Genomic DNA, 7,264 nt, shown 5'->3' on the forward strand with positions numbered 1-7,264 from the left:
CGTTGTGATTGTACTGTTGTTTAAGGGAGGAACAGTTTTTTTAAGGCTAATCCTCGATTTTGTCAGCAATCTGAGATTCACAAAAGAAGTCCATTGCTCTTCAAGAGTTCAAGCTCTTTAATTTTCTTGAATGATAAGGCTTTGAACATGAGTGGAAGGTCATTATTGTTGCCATCACGAAAGTGTTCATGTGGTGCTCACTTTGCAATCAATCTCCAAGAAATGTTATGTTGTTCTGTCAATTCTAAGGAGTCCGGGACACCTAGAGTACCAGAAATTAGCACAAATGGATACTTAAGTACCAAAATTTATGAAAATGACACTTAGGTGCCAAAATTGAAGCAAAATGGATCAATTAAGTGCTAACGGTAAGAAAATTCGGCCAAACGATGACGTGGCGATTTTCAGCGAGTCAACTGCAAAATGATGTCATTTTGCACGTTGACGTGGCTCGACAAGTACCAAAATGACGTCATTTTGCTACTAACGTGAGAAAATAATTAATATAAAAATTAATTAAATTAAATTTAAAACCAAAATTTAAAAAAATTAAGAGAGAGAGAGAGAGAGAGAGAGAGAGAGAGAGAGAGAGAGAGAGAGAGAGGAGGTTTAGCTGGTAGCCGAGGGCTGAGCCTCGCCAAGGGGCCGAGGTTGGAGGAACCCTAATGGAGGATCGGAGCCTCGCCGCCGCCGGAGGAGGAGGGGAAGAGCATCAATGCTGCCTCTTCTTCCACCCTGTAACAAAGCATGACAGAAGATGATTGCGCTCCGAGAAGGTCGAAGAGAGAGAGAGAGGTTTTTGCGATGAAATGTAGAGAGAGAAAGAGAGAGGGGGAAGATATTGACGTTATTTTGGAGTGTAATCTCAATCTTCGTCTTCCCCCTTTTTCTTAATTTTTCGAAATAATATTGATTAAACGGCTAATTGGGAAAAAAGAAAGAAAAAACCGATGGCAATTGCGACGTGGTAATTATGTGATTTTGTTAAATTCTTCTTCCTTTTCTTCTTTTTTTTTTTTTTTTTTCCTTTTGGCCGAATGTGATTTTGCAAACGTCTCGTACGGAGGGGAAAACGACGAGGCGCTTCGAACAGGCGCCATTTGCTGCGGTTTGGAGTCGAAGGAGAGACGCGAAGGGGCCCCATCGTTTGGAGAGAAGAAACTGGGGGTGAGCATGGTCCGGGTTGGATTGGTCCACCCCTTAACCCTAGGACCACCGCGCATAGCGCTGGTCCTCAATTTTTGGGACCGAGGACCGATCCCATTGAGCTTAGGACCAATGACCTGACCAACCCAATGAGTTTGGTCCGATTCCAAGGTCAACCCGGGACCAACCGAGAATTTTTTATTTCAATTTTTGTACTCCTTAAAAAAGCGATTGATGACCGAACTAACCCAATTGGTTCGATCCATTTTCAAGGTCAACCCAAGACCAACCAATAAATTTTTATTTCATTTTTTGTACTCCTTGAAAGGGCGACCGGGGATCGTACCGACCCAATGGGTTCGACGATAAGCGATGTCAGTTAAGAAAGGCAAGCGATGAGGGTCAAGTGGGGTGAGTATTGAACAGAATGAAAATCGAATGTCGAGCGAGAAGCAACAAGCCAATCGAGCATCAAGCGGTGAATGGGACAAGTGGCCTAAAGTGAGCGAGGCGAGTGTTGAGTGGTGAGAGGAGAAATTGTTTCTTTCGATTTTGGAAAATTAAAGACTAAGAGGACAAATAAGACAGAAGAGAACGAATACTAAAAGAGGATGCCATAAGATGTCTTTTTGGACACCGTAAGGACTCCTCACAAAAACATTTTCCTCCTTAATAAATTATGACTATTAACGCCATAAAAGATATTAAAAACCTAAGTTATTAAAGAACAATATAAAATTACTTGAACTCCTCACTAAAGAGTTGTTAAATGTTGTTGACGCCGTTTATTTTAAGGTTTTTTCTCTATATAAAAAAATTATATATATATATAGTCGGGGTTGGTTTGGGTGGGATCGACCTGAAACTCTCAGGACCGGGGACCAACCCGCACAGTGCTAGCCAGGACCAAGGACCGACCTAGTTTCCTTAGGAACCGGACCAGGACTGGTAGGGTTGGGCCGGTCCAGGGTTGGTCCAAGGTTAACCCTAGACCGATGCTCACCCCTAGAAGAAGCTGCTACTGGGCCAGTAAATTATCACGTTTGTTTCCCCCAAAATTTGAAATTTCATTACATTCACGTGGTGATTATTTTGTCAAAAAAGAAAAAAAGTTTATTTGACCTATATTTGGAAAATTATTTATCGATGGTGTCATGAGGGACGATTTTATGATTTTGATAACACAAATATCAGTGTATTAGGGTGCACATGATAAAATTTATATTTCTCTATTTCTCTGTTCCCCGAAACAGGTTTGGAACAGAAATTGGTTTGGTAACGCAATTTGATTTTTCTATTTCTAGAATAGATTTCTATTCTAGAAATAGATTTGAAGAAGAAATCAAAAGTTAAAATTTTTAACTTCTCAATTTTTGAAATAGAAATTGAGAAATCAATTTCTGGCCAGAAATCAATTTATGTTCTAGAAATTTTGTCATACGCACTATTAACATCATTGATCGAAATATCTCTTTTTCATGAAAGATGAATGTTGAAAGTAAGAATTATTGTCTGGGCCTTTTTTTTTTATAAAACTTGTTATGTAAAGAATTGTCACCCATCAAAAAATCCTTGATTATATAAATTCATGGTTCAATGTGTTGAGGTAATTCGTCATAAAAAAAGGGACAAAGTATGGTAATATAATAAATTCTACGTCTATTAATATTATATAGCTTAGTGGAATTCAGATGCGATCATCCAACTTTAGATTTAATTTGAAACATAAGGGTGATTATACTACAAGTCTTTGAACTTTTAGGTAATGTTTGTTGTTGTTCACAATGAGGTTATTCCTTTGAACTAAGTATCACCATATTTTGTACATAGAGCGATATATATAAAATAATGAGTAAAACTTAGTAACAAACATTGTTGGCTCGATAAAAATGGATTCTTTCAAAAAATAAATAAATCAGAAAGCACACCTTTTTTCTCTTTTTCCTCTTCCTTTCCTTTTTATTTTTATTTTAAATTTCTACTGGTTTATATGAGAAATTTCTTTCAAAAAAAGATGGGAATATACTTTTTACCTCTCATGAGTCAACAAGCATTATGCATCCAACAAAAAATATAACGGAAGGTTCATAGCCACTTAAATGGAAATTCAATTCGATCTACATTTGGTGAAAGTTTGTAGGCAAACATGTACTGTCTCATAAATTGCAAGATCCTGTCGTTTCTCGTTTATTGGATTTCTTTATAATTATAGATAAATGACTTTTTATAACCTTTTATAATTTAACCATCTGGAATTATAATTTTCCTACCAAAAAAAAAAAAAATCTAGAGTTATAATTCCAATATATATTCAGAAAAGGACAATTCAGCTATCTAGATAGATGAAGAAGTTCAACATAAATTACCCAGAACCCTGAAGAACTGTCCTCTTTACTCTCTCGTCAGTGCTCCTCGAAGCCCAACAATGGCCGACAACCAAGAACGCGAAGGGCGCGATCAAGAAGAGGAAGTTTGGAAGCTGGCGGCCCAGCTGGTCGCACGGTGGTGCTTCCGATGACCCTCAAGTCGGCCCTCGAGCTCGGCATCATCGACGCCCTCATCTCTGCCGGTGGGTTCCTCTCGCCCGCCGAGATAGCAAGCCGGGTCGGCGCCAAGAACCCGGGGGCCCCAGTCTTGGTGGACCGGATGATGCGCCTCCTGGCGAGCCACAGCGTGATCGAGTGGCGGTCGAGGAGGGGTGACGGCGACGGAGATGGAGGGGAGAGAGAGTACGGTCCGGGACCCGTGTGCAGGTTCTTTGTCAGGGACGAAGAAGGTGGAGCTATTGGTCCTCTGTTTCTGCTAACTTACGACAAGGTCTTCATGGAGAGTTGGTAATATTATTTTTATTTTTGGACTATCACCAGTCAAAAAAGTAGTTTCTATGAACAATGGCCTCTGTGCTTTTGTTCGGCGATTCCAATGGTGAATATTGGGTTACTTGTTGAACGGCTGAAACTAAAATATGATCGCAGCGCTTGATGGCGACAAGTCGCACAGTGTCGTCGATTGTGATTTTTGGAAAAACGCTCAATTCAATGAAATATTTACGATTTTTTTTTCCGAAGATTATGGATTTCTACTTGTACAGATCTACGGCTGCTTCATTTTTCATGGACTAATCTCAGGTACCACTTGAACGATGTCATCATGGAAGGAGGGGTTCCATTCGAGAGGGCATACGGGATGACGGCGTTCGAGTATCCTGCCATTGACGATAGGTTCAATCAAGTTTTCAACCGGGCCATGGCGAGTCATACTTCCCTCATCATGAAGAAAATACTGATGTCTACAGAGGGTTTGAAGGCATCGAAGTGCTGGTCGATGTGGGAGGCGGAGTCGGGTTCAATCTCAAGATGATCACCTCCAAGCATCCCCACATCAAGGGCATCAACTTCGACTTGCCTCACGTCTTGGCCGATGCTCCTTTTTATCCAGGTAAATCAAATCCAGGACTCCAGCACCCTGCAAGAACACTGAACTCGTTGTTTCTAGTCACATCATTCGACAATATCTTAGTTCTCTTCTTGTGATTATGTGTTGATGTCTCGTGTTTTAGGTGTCGAGCATGTTGGTGGAGATATGTTTGAGAGTGTTCCTAGAGGAGATGCCATTTTCATGAAGGTAAAGACGTCAACTTATCTAATGTTCATCCAGCTTGTGATGCGTGAGGCCTTGTAGTTGTTTTTTTTTTTCATCACTTTGAAAAATTCCTCTTTCACTCCTCAAACCATTTTAAGGACAATAATCTGTTTTTTCCTAATAGCCTCCACAAATGTCGCTAGGAATCCAGAGAAACCTTAAGGCGAGGGAACAATAGTAAAATTCCCATTACTTGAAAGAGTTGCACCATATCCCGTGGGATTAATTCGTACTCTGATTTCAAGATTTTTTTCAACATCAAAGCTCATTGGCCTTCACAATCACATTACTTCTTTACAATTCTCTAATCTATGGACATCTAAGTGCAGTGGATACTCCACGATTGGAGTGATGAGCATTGCTTGAAACTTCTAAAGAACTGTTTTGAGGCTTTGCCTGCCAATGGGAAGGTGATCCTCGTCGAGGCGATTCTCCCCGTGGTTCCAGAGAGAAATGTCCCTTCGAACATTGTGTTCCAGCAAGACCTCTTCATGTTGGCTCAAAATCCCGGCGGTAAAGAGAGGACGCAGAAGGAGTATGAGGCCCCGGCGGTGCGTGCAGGATTCACCGGTTGTGAAGTCAAGTGCTGCGCTTACGATAGCTGGGTAGTGGAGTTCCCAAAACGGCGGGTCATTAAGTCTTTCGAGGTCTATTCCTAATTTTAGGATGCGTGTTTCGCAAAAAACTCAATAATAAACGAAAATGTTTTCTCAGAGAGCATTTTCCATGAATAAGATTTGTTTTCCTTTGTTTGGTAATGTATAATTGAAACGTTTCCTGTTGTTTGGATCCTAGTAGAAAATAATTTCACACTTTATCTCAACAACAAAAAAAAAAATTAAAAACTTTTAATTTAAAAATTTGTATTATTTATTATTTTTTGTTTCTCTCTTCTCTTTTCCTTCTTCTTTTCCTTCGCTCCTCTACTTCCTCATGCTATCCCTTCTGCTTCCTATGGTGGTTCGTCCCTAGCCAGCTTACGAGTGGTGAGCTCGAGTTGTCGCTAGAGGCCGCGCGCTTGCCTATTGGGTGAGGCTTGAGGCTTGTCATCAAAGGCCGTGAGCTTGCCAGCGTTAAGCGAGCTTGAGCCTCACCACCCAAGGCCGTGAGCTTGCCCGATCTAGCAAGGCCCTAGACTTGCTGGCCTTTGGTGGCAAGGCTTGAGCCTCACCAGCTCGCCAGCAGAGGTTGCGAGTTCACCCAATTTGGCGAGGCTTGAGACTCGTCATCAGAGGCCATGAGCTTGCTCGATATGGCGAGGCTTGAGGCTTGCCGGCCTCGAGTGAGCTTGAGCCTCGCCATCGAAGGCTGTGAGCTCGCCCAATCTGGTGAGGCCAGAGCTCGCCAATTGTCTCCATGGCCGGTGATAGGTGCAGAAGAAGCAAAAAGAAAAAGCAAAGAAAAGAAACAAAAGAAAATAAAAATAAATATTCGATTTTTCAAAAACAAAAAAAAAGGAAATTGAATTTTTAAAAATATATTTTTATAAGAATAATTTTTTTTTTTTTTTTTGTAAACCAAGCACCAAATCTAACCTCTGGTAGATTTAGAGAATGTTTTCCGGTTCTTTCAAATGGGAAATCATTTTCCTGAATTTAAGCTTTGGTAATAAAATTTTTCTTGTTGACTAGGAAGACGTTTTCCTCTGACTCATTTTCCTAAACGAATCAAACGCCGGAAAATGAGAAAATATTTTCCTTGAAAATGTATTCCATTAAACAAACACACCCTTAGTTCAAACTTTGATAGATGCGGAACCAAGTGTAAGATTCAATTCTGTTTTTATCGTCCCGTTGGTGGTGCGAATCAGATCATTGCCTTCTGTAATATTTAAAACGTGACTCTTCAAAATGTCATCCCCTACAAATTGGCCAAGAAGTACTTCACACTCAATCCTCTTCACATTGTCTCCCACTATACCATACCATAAAGATAGGTGATAACATCTAATGTAAGCAGGGCCATGAGAAATTCCCAATGTTCTATTGCAAAAGAGAAAATGGAAATGCCCAGTTGACACGCTATTGATTATGATTTGTTAAATCCCCTCTCTAGCCTATAAAATGGTAGGTTATACCTATCAGTCGATTTAATCCCATTAAAAGCTGTTATGCTGAAATATGTCATAGAGAGGAAGATCTGGCATTCCAATAGATCTCTGATTATCAAGTTGATTTATTTTTCTTGAAGTAAAGCAATGGCTCAAACAGGTACGCTTTAACTCCGCTGTGCTTATTGATTTCGGTGTTTTACAGTCATATATGGATCCGATTCTTCATGATTGATTAGTTGTTTATGTAAATAATTTTCTACATTAGGCACATCGTCTATGTTTGGGCAACAAGTCCCCCCATGGGGTAAAACATGGCAACAATGTCCTCAGAGCATTGTCTCTAATCTTTTACTCGATCATTGTCTTTGGCTTGATCAAGCATGTCTTCAATGTTCTAATGACAAACGGCAAAGGTGAGGACAA

At 40.3% G+C, this 7,264-nt stretch overlaps 1 pseudogene; it reads left to right on the top strand.

The window, feature by feature from the left end:
• Positions 1-3,571: 3,571 nt before the first annotated feature.
• On the top strand, positions 3,572-5,447 carry LOC120288493 (annotated as a pseudogene).
• The last annotated feature ends 1,817 nt before the right edge of the window (positions 5,448-7,264 follow it).

The sequence above is a fragment of the Eucalyptus grandis genome, chromosome 9, assembly GCF_016545825.1.
Source record: "Eucalyptus grandis isolate ANBG69807.140 chromosome 9, ASM1654582v1, whole genome shotgun sequence".
Lineage (NCBI taxonomy): Eukaryota > Viridiplantae > Streptophyta > Magnoliopsida > Myrtales > Myrtaceae > Eucalyptus > Eucalyptus grandis.